The sequence below is a fragment of the Triticum dicoccoides genome, chromosome 2A (assembly GCF_002162155.2).
Source record: "Triticum dicoccoides isolate Atlit2015 ecotype Zavitan chromosome 2A, WEW_v2.0, whole genome shotgun sequence".
NCBI classification, from domain to species: Eukaryota; Viridiplantae; Streptophyta; class Magnoliopsida; order Poales; family Poaceae; genus Triticum; species Triticum dicoccoides.
In genome coordinates, this window is record NC_041382.1 from 391,737,378 (window position 1) to 391,751,066 (window position 13,689).

The following is a 13,689-nucleotide window of genomic DNA, read 5'->3' on the forward strand; positions in this document are numbered from 1 at the left end:
ATATTCCCGCAGCGCGCCTCGGAAGATGGATCGTTAACGGGTTTTGCTTGCCAAACGAGTCCCAAGATTCTAGCAAACTTGTTGCAATCCCGTTTGACGTGACCAGACCGGAGGCAGGAAATACACCAAAGCTTAGATGTGCATGCAGAGGCAAAATGTCCCTTCTCAAGGCACTTCTGACACGTAGAGATTTCATCGACCATATCCGGAATTAAATTATCAAAATCTTCCCTGGCTTGTTGAGACGAGGGGATATCAAACTGCTCCCCAGAGAGGCCCGGCGAAAGCCGGCCCAACTCAGAGGAAGATGAGGGTTGATCAAGGCCCACTGGAGCCCTCGAGGCTGGCCCAACATGGTCATGCACGTCCACGTTTGGAGGAACAGAAATCCCGCCCGAGATTGGTGGTGCGCGATCAGCAGATGGCGTAAGATCCTCCACCATACCAAACGAAATAGACGGCCTCGCCGACGTCCACCGGAGAGTCGCCGGTAATGTTGGACGAATAATAACTCGTTCATGAGAAGAAAAAGAGTAACCCGCCTCTTCATGAACACGAATGCAACTTTCTGAAGCTGGATAACGATAGTCCTGACAAGCACCATAGTTTTGAAAAACTGCAAATGAAAGCTTCTTGCCAGTTGAATGAGCAGATTTGAGAGAAGACTTAGATGGCTTAGAACGCAAGGCTAGAACTCCAAGTGCCGCACGTCTTTTTGAAGGACTCACTAGGATCCACTCAGCATCACACTCCAGATTCCAGATCTTGAACTCACGACTCCAATTAGGACCACCGTTACTCCACAGATGAAAGTAACATTTGAACTGATCGCAAGAAAAAGACCGAAGGCGGAGAATAATCATGGCAACGACCTTGCAAGAAACTTGGAATCCAAATACCTTATCCTTTATCAGAAAGACCATGAAATCAATGCCCGAACCACCAATAGCTGCTTCCAGAGCCACAGCCACAGAATCTTTGTTCAAACGAAAATTGTGGCGTCCAAACGAAACCACCATGGTGAAGATGTCAGAGTCCTCCATGGGGTGCACCGTAAAGCCCGTAGATTGAAAAACCTTCTCCGCAAAAACCAAACCCTTGGAGAAATCCAAGCCAAGGGTGGAACCCTCCACGGAACCCATTAGAGATGGGTATGAACGTGTAGATCTCCAAGCGCTGAAGAGATCCACTGGAAGGGAAGTAGGATTTAGTTGCTAGAGGAGGAGATCGCCGGAGAGGGGTGGAGATCGCTGGGGTGGGGGTGGGGAGCCATCTTCTCCCCGTGTTGAGTCAAATTAAGCCGCAAGCTCCACCCATCTTCCTCATATTTTATATGACTTTTATTTAGAATGATGATTTTTTGATGCACAAAATGCTCATGTCACATACCTTAGTGTATTTTGTAAATTCATATCATTTTATCGATGAAATTGACGGGCGCGGCAACGCGCGCCATCATGATCTAGTTGTTAACATAACAACCAAGAGTTCCCAATATCTTCCATGCTACACACATTATAGGCGGTTCCCAAACAGAATGGTAAAGATTTTACTCCCCCTCCACCAACAATCACACTCCATAGCTTGTCTGAAACAATGGGTGCCGTCCAACTATCAACATTCCTGGGGGAGTTTTGTTTGTAATTATTTTGATTTGATTTTGATCTTTTGATCATAGGACTGGGCATCCCAGTTACCAGCCATTTTCTCGTGGATGATGAGCGAAGTGCACTTATCGTGAGAATAACCCACCTAGTATGGAAGATACTGACAGCCCCTAGTCGCTACATGAGCGATTCGGGCATACAAAATAGATTATTATTTGAAGGTTTAGAGTTTGGCACATGCAAATTTACTTGGAACGGCAGGTAAATACCGCATATAGGTAGATATGGTGGACACTCATGGAAGAAACTTGGTTCAAGGAATTTGGATGCACAAGCAATATTCCTGCTTAGTACAGATGTTTAGACTAGCAAAAGATTCTAAATAGCAAGCACCACATGTTGAAGGATCCATAACAATATAACTTCTATACAAATATACCCAAGCATAACTCATTACGTTGTCTTCCTTGTCCAACTTCAACTAATTTGCTCAGATTTGAAAATAATTAATGGGGCTCACAATCATAGAAGATGTCTAAGATAGTATATTTATATGTGAAATCTCTCTTCCTTCAATATTCTTTCATGAATTGTTCAAGTGACCAATACAATGTTTGCTAACCTTCAATAAATTTACTACCTCTACTTCTTAGATGTGAAGTCATTACTCTCAATGGGGTAAGCATATGAAACATATATAATTTCAGATTTATGACATTCAACTCACTCAACCATTTACTCATAGGATATAAGTGAAGCACATGAGTAAATAACAAACTACTCCAAAAGGATATAAGTGAAGATCAATGAGTAGTTAAATAATTATGTAGCTATGTGAAGACTCTCTCTCCTTTAAGAATTTCAGATCTAATGTATTTTATTCAAACAGCAAGCAAAGCAAAATAAAATGACATTGCAAGGATAGCACAACTCGTGTGAAGAAGCAAAAACTTAGGCTCAACCGATACTAACCTATAGTCGTTGAAGAAAAAAGGTGGGATGCCTAACGGGGCATCCCCAGGCTTAGATGCTTGAGACTTCTTGAAATATTATCTTGGGGTGCCTTGGGCATCCCTAATCTTGAACTTTTGTGTCTCCTTAATTCCTCTCATATCATGGTTTCTCTATTTCTCAAAAACTTCATTCACATAAAACTCAACAAGAACTCGTGAGATAAGTTAGTATAAACCAATGCAAAACCTTATAATTTTCTACTGTAACAAATCACCAAAATTGTTATTCAACATTACATACTAAATGCCTCTGCATATTTAGTACTCCTACCCTCGAATAGAATCATTAAACAAGCAAACATATGCAAACAATGCAAACATAACAGCAATCTGCCAAAACAGTACAGTCTGTAAAGAATGCAAGATTCATCATACTTCCCTAACTCCAAAAATTATGAAAGAAAATTCCCACTGTATTAAATTTATCAGAGCTTATTTTGTGAAAAGGTTTCAACATTTTATCACATTCTGACTTTTCTAGGGAATTTTTGCAACAGCGGTAAACTTTCTGTTTTGAAACAGCAACATGTATACTTGCAAAATAAGCATGGTAAAGGCTATCCTTGACATTTTTATTGAAACTAAATATGAAAAAAAACTATTCTAAATAACAGCAAGCAAATATTAACAAAATAAAATGACGCTCCAAGCAAAACACGTATCATGTGGTGAATAAAAATATAGCTCCAAGTAAAGTTACCGATGAACGAGGACGAAAGAGGGGATGCCTTCCGGGGCATCCCCAAGCTTAGGCTCTTGGTTGTCCTTGAATATTACCTTGGGGTGCCTTGGGCATCCCCAATCTTAGGCTCTTTCCACTCCTTATTCCATAGTCCATCGAATCTTTACCCAAAACTTGAAAACTTCACAACACAAAACTCAACAGAAAACTCGTAAGCTCCGTTAGTATAAGAAAATAAATCACCACTTAGGTACTGCAATGAACTCATTCTAAATTCATATTGGTGTAATATCTACTGTATTCCAACTTCTCTATGGTTCATACCCTCTGATACTACTCATAGATTCATCAAAATAAGTAAACAACACATAGAAAACAGAATCTGTCAAAAACAGAACAGTCTGTAGTAATCTGTATCAAACGTATACTTCTGTAACTCCAAAAATTCTGAAATAAATTGTTTGACCTGAGTAATTTATCTATTAATCATCTGCAAAAATAATCAACTAAATAGAACTCTCCAGTAAAAAATGGCAGCTAATCTCGTGAGCGCTAAAGTTTCTGTTTTTTACAGCATGATCATAAAGACTTCACCCAAGTCTTCCCAAAGGTCCTACTTGGCACGAACACTAATTGAAACATGAAACCACATCTAAACAGAAACAAAAAGCAAAGAACGAAAATAAAATTGGGTTGCCTCCCAACAAGCGCTATCGTTTAACGCCCCTAGCTAGGCATGATGATTTCAATGATGCTCACCTAAAAGATAAGAATTGAAACATAAAGAGAGCATCATGAAGAATATGACTAGCACATTTAAGTCTAACTCACTTCCTATGCATAGGGATTTTGTGAGCAAACAACTTATGGGAACAATAATCAACTAGCATAGGAAGGCAGGACATGCATAACTTCAAAACTTTAAGCACATAGAGAGGAAACTTGATATTATTGCAATATGAAGAAGCATATGATCCTCTCTCATAATAATTTTCAGTAGCATCATGAATGAATTCAACCATATAACCAGCACCTAAAGCATTCTTTTCATGATCTACTTGCATGGAAATTTTACTACTCTCCACATAAGCAAGTTTATTCTTTATGACATACGTATCATCACAATAATCATCATAAATAGGAGGCATGCTTTCACCATAATAAATTTGCTCATCAAAACTTGGGGGACAAAAAAAATCATGTTCATCAAACATAGCTTCCCCAAGCTTGTGGCTTTGCATATCATTAGCATCATGGATATTCAAGGAATTCATACTAACAACATTGCAATCATGCTCATCATACAAAGATCTAGTACCAAACATTTTAATGCATTCTTCTTCTAGAACTTGAGCACAATTTTCCTTTCCATCATTCTCACGGAAGATATTAAAAAGATGAAGCGTATGAGGCAAACTCAATTCCATATTTTTTTGTAGTTTTCTTTTATAAACTAAACTAGTGATAAAACAAGAAACAAAAAGATTCGATTGGAAGATCTAAAGATATACCTTCAAGCACTCACCTCCCAGGCAACGGCGCCAAAAAAGAGCTTGATGTCTACTACGTAACCTTCTCCTTGTAGACATTGTTGGGCCTCCAAGTGCAGAGGTTTGTAGGATAGTAGCAAATTTCCATCAAGTGGATGACCTAAGGTTTATCAATCCGTGGGAGGCGTAGGATGAAGATGATCTCTCTCAAGCAACCCTGCAACCAAATAACAAAGAGTCTCTTGTGTCCCCAACACACCCAATACAATGGTAAATTTTATAGGTGCACTAGTTCGGCGAAGAGATGGTGATACAAGTGCAATATGGATGATAGATATGAGTATTTGTAATCTGAAATTATAAAAACAGCAAGGTAACTAATGATAAAAGTGAGCGTAAACAGTATTGCAATGCTAGGAAACAAGGCCTAAGGTTCATACTTTTACTAGTGCAAGTTCTCTCAACGATAATAACATAATTGAATCATATAACTATCCCTCAACATGCAATGAAGAGTCACTCCAAAGTCACTAATAGTGGAGAACAAATGAAGAGATTATGGTAGGGTACGAAATCACCTCAAAGTTATCCTTTCTGCTCGATCTATTCAAGAGTCCGTAGTAAAATAATATGAAGCTATTCTTTCCATTCGATCTATCATAGAGTTCGTACTAGAATAACACCTTAAGACACAAATCAACCAAAACCCTAATGTCACCTAGATACTCCATTGTCATCTCAAGTATCTGTTGGTATGATTATGCAATATGCATCACACAATCTCGGATTCATCTATTCAACCAACACAAAGTACTTCAAAGAGTGCCCCAAAGTTTCTACCGGAGAGTCAAGACGAAAACGTGTGCCAACCCCTATGCATAAGTTATTATTTATTTCCTCATATCATGATAAATGTTTATTATTCATGCTAGAATTGTATTATCCGGAAACATGATACATGTGTGAATATATAGACAAACATAATGTCACTAGTATGCCTCTACTTGACTAGCTCATTAATCAAAGATGGTTATGTTTCCTAACCATAGACATGTGTTGTCATTTGATTAACGAGATCACATCATTAGGAGAATGATGTGATTGACTTGACCCATTCTGTTAGCCTAGCACTTGATCGTTTAGTATGTTGCTATTGCTTTCTTCATGACTTATACAAAGTTCCTACAACTATGAGATTATGCAACTCCCGTTTACTGGAGGAACACTTTGTGTGCTACCAAACGTCACAACATAATTGGGTGATTATAAAGGTGCTCTACAGGTGTCTCCAAAGGTACATGTTGAGTTGGCATAATTCGAGATTAGGTTTTGTCACTCCGATTGTCGGAGAGGTATCTCTGGGCCCTCTCGGTAATACACATCACTTAAGCCTTGCAAGCATTGTAACTAATGAGTTAGTTACGGAATGATGTATTACGGAACGAGTAAAGAGACTTGCCGGTAACGAGATTGAACTAGCTATTGGATACCGATGATCGAATCTCGGGCAAGTAACATACCGATGACAAAGGGAACAATGTATGTTGTTATGCGGTTTGACCGATAAAGATCTTCGTAGAATATGTAGGAGCCAATATGAACATCCAGGTTCCACTATTGGTTATTGATCGGAAACAGTTCTAGTTCATGTCTACATAGTTCTCGAACCTGTAGGGTCCGCACGCTTAACGTTACGGTGACAGTTTTATTATGAGTTTATAAGTTTTGATGTACTGAAGTTTGTTCGGAGTCCCGGATGTGATCACGGACATGACGAGGAGTCTCGAAATGGTCGAGACATAAAAGATTGATATATTGGACGACTATATTGGACACCGGAAGTGTTCCGGGTGATTTCGAAGATAACCGGAGTGCCGGAGGGTTACCGGAACCCCCCCGGGAGAAGTAATGGGCCTTAGTGGGCCTGAGGGGAGAGAGAGGGCAGCAGCCCAGGAGGTGGCCCCCCCCTTGAGGAGTCCGAATTGGACTAGGGGAGGCGGCGCGGCCCCCCCTTTCCCTCTCCCTCTCCCTCTCTTTCCTTCCCCCTTCCTCCTTCCTAGTGGGACTAGGAAAGGGGAGTCCTACTCCCACTAGGAGGAGGACTCCCCCCTCCTTGGCGCGCCCCTAGGGCCGGCCGGCCTTCCCCCTTGCTCCTTTATATACGGGGGCAGGGGGGCACCATAGAGACACACAAGTTGATCTACGGATCGTTCCTTAGCCGTGTGTGGTGCCCCCCTCCACCATATTCCACCTCGGTCATATCGTCGCAGAGTTTAGGCGAAGCCCTGCGCCGGTAGAACATCATCATCGTCACCACACCGTCGTGCTGATGAAACTCATCCCCGACACCTTGCTGGATTGGAGTCCGGGGAATGTCATCGAGCTGAACGTGTGCTGAACACGGAGGTGCCGTACGTTCGGTGCTTGGATCGGTCGGATCGTGAAGACGTACGACTACATCAACCGTGTTGTCATAAAGCTTCCGCTTTCGGTCTACGAGGGTACGTGGACACACTCTCCCCACTCGTTGCTATGCATCACCATGATCTTGCGTGTGCGTAGGAAATTTTTTGAAATTACTACGTTCCCCAACAGTGGCATCCGAGCCTAGGTTTTATGCGTTGATGTTATATGCACGAGTAGAACACAAGTGAGTTGTGGGCGATACAAGTCATACTGCTTACCAGCATGTCATACTTTGGTTCGGCGGTATTGTTGGATGAAGCGGCCCGGACCGACATTACGCGTACGCTTACGCGAGACTGGTTCTACCGACGTGCTTTGCACACAGGTGGCTGGCGGGTGTCAGTTTCTCCAACTTTAGTTGAACCGAGTGCGGCTACACCCGGTCCTTGCGAAGGTTAAAACAGCACTAACTTGACGAACTATCGTTGTGGTTTTGATGCGTAGGTAAGAACGGTTCTTGCTAAGCCCGTAGCAGCCACGTAAAATTTGCAACAACAAAGTAGAGGACGTCTAACTTGTTTTTGCAGGGCATGTTGTGATGTGATATGGTCAAGATGTGATGCTATATTTTTATTGTATGAGATGATCATGTTTTGTAACCGAAGTTATCGGCAACTGGCAGGAGCCATATGGTTGTCGCTTTATTGTATGAAATGCAAACGCCCTGTAATTGCTTTAGTTTATCACTAAGCGGTAGCGATAGTCGTAGAAGCAATAGACGGCGTAAACGACAACGATGCTACGATGGAGATCAAGGTGTCGCGCCGGTGACGATGGTAATCATGACGGTGCTGCGGAGATGGAGATCACAAGCACAAGATGATGATGGCCATATCATATCACTTATATTGATTGCATGTGATGTTTATCTTTTATGCATCTTATCTTGCTTTGATTGACGGTAGCATTTTAAGATGATCTCTCACTAATTATCAAGAAGTGTTCTCCCTGAGTATGCACCGTTGCCAAAGTTCGTCGTGCCTAGACACCACGTGATGATCGGGTGTGATAAGCTCTACGTCCATCTACAACGGGTGCAAGCCAGTTTTGCACACGCAGAATACTCAGGTTAAACTTGACGAGCCTAGCATATGCAGATATGGCCTCGGAACACGGAGACCGAAAGGTCGATCGTGAATCATATAGTAGATATGATCAACATAATGATGTTCACCATTGAAAACTACTGCATCTCACGTGATGATCGGTTATGGTTTAGTTGATTTGGACCACGTGATCACTTAGATGACTAGAGAGATGTCTGTCTAAGTGGGAGTTCTTAAGTAATATGATTAATTGAACTTAAATTTATCATGAACTTAGTACCTGATAGTATTTTTGCTTATCTATGTTTGTAGATAGATGGCTCGCGTTGTTGTTCCCTTGAATTTTAATGTGTTCCTTGAGAAAGAGAAGTTGAAAGATGATGGTAGCAATTACACGGACTGGGTCCGTAACTTGAGGATTATCCTCATTGCTGCAGAGAAGAATTACGTCCTGGAAGCACCGCTGGGTGCTAGGCCTGCTGCAGGAGCAACGCCAGATGTTGTGAACGTTTGGCAAAGCAAAGCTGATGACTACTCTATAGTACAGTGTGCCATGCTTTACGGCCTAGAACCGGGTCTTCAACGACGTTTTGAACGTCATGGAGCATATGAGATGTTCCAGGAGTTGAAGTTAATATTTCAAGCAAATGCCCGGATTGAGAGATATGAAGTCTCCAATAAGTTCTATAGCTGCAAGATGGAGGAGAATAGTTCTGTCAGTGAGCATATACTCAAAATGTCTGGGTATAATAATCACTTGATTCAACTGGGAGTTAATCTTCCGGATGATAGCGTCATTGACAGAATTCTCCAATCACTGCCACCAAGCTACAAGAGCTTCGTGATGAACTATAATATGCAAGGGATGAACAAGACAATTCCCGAGATCTTCGCAATGCTAAAAGCTGCGGAGGTAGAAATCAAGAAGGAGCATCAAGTGTTGATGGTCAACACGACCACTAGTTTCAAGAAAAAGGGCAAAGGGAAGAAGAAGGGGAACTTCAAGAAGAACAACAAGCAAGTTGCTGCTCAAGAGAAGAAACCCAAGTCTGGACCTAAGCCTAAAACTGAGTGCTTCTACTGCAAGCAAACTGGTTACTGGAAGCGGAACTGCCCCAAGTATTTGGCAGATAAGAAGGATGGCAAGGTGAACAAAGGTATATGTGATATACATGTTATTGATGTGTACCTTACTAGAGCTCGCAGTAGCACCTGGGTATTTGATACTGGTTCTGTTGCTAATATTTGCAACTCGAAACAGGGACTACGGAATAAGCGAGCACTGGCCAAGGACGAGGTGACGATGCGCGTGGGAAACGGTTCCAAAGTCGATGTGATCGCGGTCGGCACGCTACCTCTACATCTACCTTCGGGATTAGTTTTAGACCTGAATAATTGCTATTTGATGCCAGTGTTGAGCATGAACATTATATCTGGATCTTGTTTGATGCGAGACGGTTATTCATTTAAATCAGAGAATAATGGTTGTTCTATTTATATGAGTAATATCTTTTATGGTCATGCACCCTTGAAGAGTGGTCTATTTTTATTGAATCTCGATAGTAGTGATACACATATTCATAATGTTGAAGCCAAAAGATGCAGAGTAGATAATGATAGTGCAACTTATTTGTGGCACTGCCGTTTAGGTCATATCGGTGTAAAGCGCATGAAGAAACTCCATACTGATGGACTTTTGGAACCACTTGATTATGAATCACTTGGTACTTGCGAACCGTGCCTCATGGGCAAGATGACTAAAACACCGTTCTCCCGTACTATGGAGAGAGCAACAGATTTGTTGGAAATCATACATACAGATGTATGTGGTCCGATGAATGTTGAAGCTCGTGGCGGATATCGTTATTTTCTCACCTTCACAGATGATTTAAGCAGATACGGGTATATCTACTTAATGAAACATAAATCTGAAACATTTGAAAGGTTCAAAGAATTTCAGAGTGAAGTTGAAAATCATCGTAACAAGAAAATAAAGTTTCTACGATCTGATCGTGGAGGAGAATATTTGAGTTACAAGTTTGGTCTACATTTGAAACAATGCGGAATAGTTTCGCAACTCACGCCACCTGGAACACCACAGCGCAATGGTGTGTCCGAACGTCGTAATCGTACTTTACTAGATATGGTGCGATCTATGATGTCTCTTACCGATTTATCGCTATCATTTTGGGGTTATGCTTTGGAGACGGCTGCATTCACGTTAAATAGGGCACCATCAAAATCCGTTGAGACGACTCCTTATGAACTATGGTTCGGCGAGAAACCAAAGTTGTCGTTTCTGAAAGTTTGGGGCTGCGATGCTTCTGTGAAAAAACTTCAACCTGATAAGCTCGAACCCAAATCAGAAAAATGTGTCTTCATAGGATACCCAAAGGAGACAGTTGGGTACACCTTCTATCACAGATCCGAAGGCAAGACATTCGTTGCTAAGAATGGATCCTTTCTAGAGAGAGAGTTTCTCTTGAAAGAAGTGAGTGGGAGGGAAGTAAAACTTGATGAGGTAACTATACCAGCTCCTTTATTGGAAAGTAGTTCATCACAGAAATCGGTTCCTGTGACACCTACACCAATTAGTGAGGAAGTTAATGATGATGATCATGAAACTTCAGATCAAGTTGTTACTGAACTTCGTAGATCAACCAGAGTAAGATCCGCACCAGAGTGGTACGGTAATCCTATTCTGGAAGTCATGATACTAGATCATGGTGAACCTACAAACTATGAAGAAGCGATGGTGAGCCCAAATTCCGCAAAATGGCTTGAAGCCATGAAATCTGAGATGGGATCCATGTATGAGAACAAAGTGTGGACTTTGGTTGACTTGCCCGATGGTCGGCAAGCAATAGAGAATAAATGGATCTTCAAGAAGAAGACTGACGCTGACGATAATGTTACTGTTTACAAAGCTCGACTTGTTGCAAAAGGTTTTCGACAAGTTCAAGGGGTTGACTACAATGAGACCTTCTCACCCGTAGCGATGCTTAAGTCTGTCCGAATCATGTTAGCGATTGCCGCATTTTATGATTATGAAATATGGCAGATGGATGTCAAAACTGCATTCCTGAATGGATTTCTGGAAGAAGAGTTGTATATGATGCAACCGGAAGGTTTTGTCGATCCTAAGGGAGCTAACAAAGTGTGCAAGCTCCAGCGATCAATCTATGGTCTGGTGCAAGCCTCTCGGAGTTGGAATAAACGCTTTGATAGTGTGATCAAAGCATATGGTTTTATACAGACTTTTGGAGAAGCCTGTATTTACAAGAAAGTGGTGGGAGCTCTGTAGCATTTCTAATATTATATGTGGACGACATGTTGTTGATTGGAAATGATATAGAATTTCTGGATAGCATAAAAGGATACTTGAATAAAAGTTTTTCAATGAAAGACCTCGGTGAAGCTGCTTACATATTGGGCATCAAGATCTATAGAGATAGATCAAGACGCTTGATTGGACTTTCACAATGCACGTACCTTGATAAAGTGTTGAAAAATTTCAATATGGATCAGGCAAAGAAAGGGTTCTTGCCTGTATTACAAGGTATAAAATTGAGTCAGACTCAATGCCCGACCACTGCAGAAGATAGAGAGAAAATGAAAGGAGCTCCCTATGCTTCAGCCATAGGCTCTATCATGTATGCAATGCTGTGTACCAGACCTGATGTGTGCCTTGCTATTAGTTTAGCAGGGAGGTACCAAAGTAATCCAGGAGTGGATCACTGGACAGCGGTCAAGAATATCCTGAAATACCTGAAAAGGACTAAGGATATGTTTCTCGTTTATGGGGGTGACAAAGAGATTGTCGTGAAAGGTTACGTCGATGCAAGCTTTGACACTGATCCGGACGATTCTAAATCGCAAACCGGATACGTATTTATTTTAAACGGTGGAGCTGTAAGTTGGTGCAGTTCTAAACAAAGTGTCGTAGCGGGATCTACATGTGAAGCGGAGTACATCGCTGCTTCGGAAGCAGCAAATGAAGGAGTCTGGATGAAGGAGTTTATTTCCGATCTAGGTGTCATACCTAGTGCATCGGGACCAATGAAGATCTTCTGTGACAATACTGGCGCAATTGCCTTGGCAAAGGAATCCAGATTTCACAAGAGGACCAAGCACATCAAGAGACGCTTCAATTCCATCCGGGACCAAGTCCAAGTGGGAGACATAGAAATTTGCAAGATACATACGGATCTGAATGTTGCAGACCCGTTGACTAAGCCTCTCTCACGAGCAAAACATGATCAGCACCAAGACTCCATGGGTGTTAGAATCATTACGATGTAATCTAGATTATTGACTCTACTGCAAGTGGGAGACTGAAGGAAATATGCCCTAGAGGCAATAATAAAGTTGTTATTTATTTCCTCATATCATGATAAATGTTTATTATTCATGCTAGAATTGTATTATCCGGAAACATGATACATGTGTGAATACATAGACAAACATAATGTCACTAGTATGCCTCTACTTGACTAGCTCATTAATCAAAGATGGTTATGTTTCCTAACCATAGACATGTGTTTTCATTTGATTAACGAGATCACATCATTAGGAGAATGATGTGATTGACTTGACCCATTCTGTTAGCCTAGCACTTGATCGTTTAGTATGTTGTTATTGCTTTCTTCATGACTTATACAAAGTTCCTACAACTATGAGATTATGCAACTCCCGTTTACCGGAGGAACACTTTGTGTCCTACCAAACGTCACAACGTAACTGGGTGATTATAAAGGTGCTCTACAGGTGTCTCCAAAGGTACATGTTGAGTTGGCGTAATTCGAGATTAGGTTTTGTCACTTCGATTGTCAGAGAGGCATCTCTGGGCCCTCTTTGTAATACACATCACTTAAGCCTTGCAAGCATTGTAACTAATGAGTTAGTTACGAAATGATGTATTACGGAACGAGTAAAGAGACTTTCCGGTAACGAGATTGAACTAGGTATTGGATACCGACGATCGAATCTCGGGCAAGTAACATACCGATGACAAAGGAAACAATGTATGTTGTTATGCGGTTTGACCGATAAAGATCTTCGTAGAATATGTAGGAGCCAATATGAACATCCAGGTTCCACTATTGGTTATTGATCGGAAACAGTTCTAGGTCATGTCTACATAGTTCTCGAACCCGTAGGGTCCGCACGCTTAACGTTACGAGGACAGTTTTATTATGAGTTTATAAGTTTTGATGTACCGAAGTTTGTTCGGAGTCCCGGATGTGATCACGGACATGACGAGGAGTCTCGAAATGGTCGAGACATAAAAGATTGATATATTGGAGGACTATATTCGGACACCGGAAGTGTTCCGGGTGATTTCGGAGAAACCCAGAGTGCCGGAGGGTTACCGGAACCCCCCCC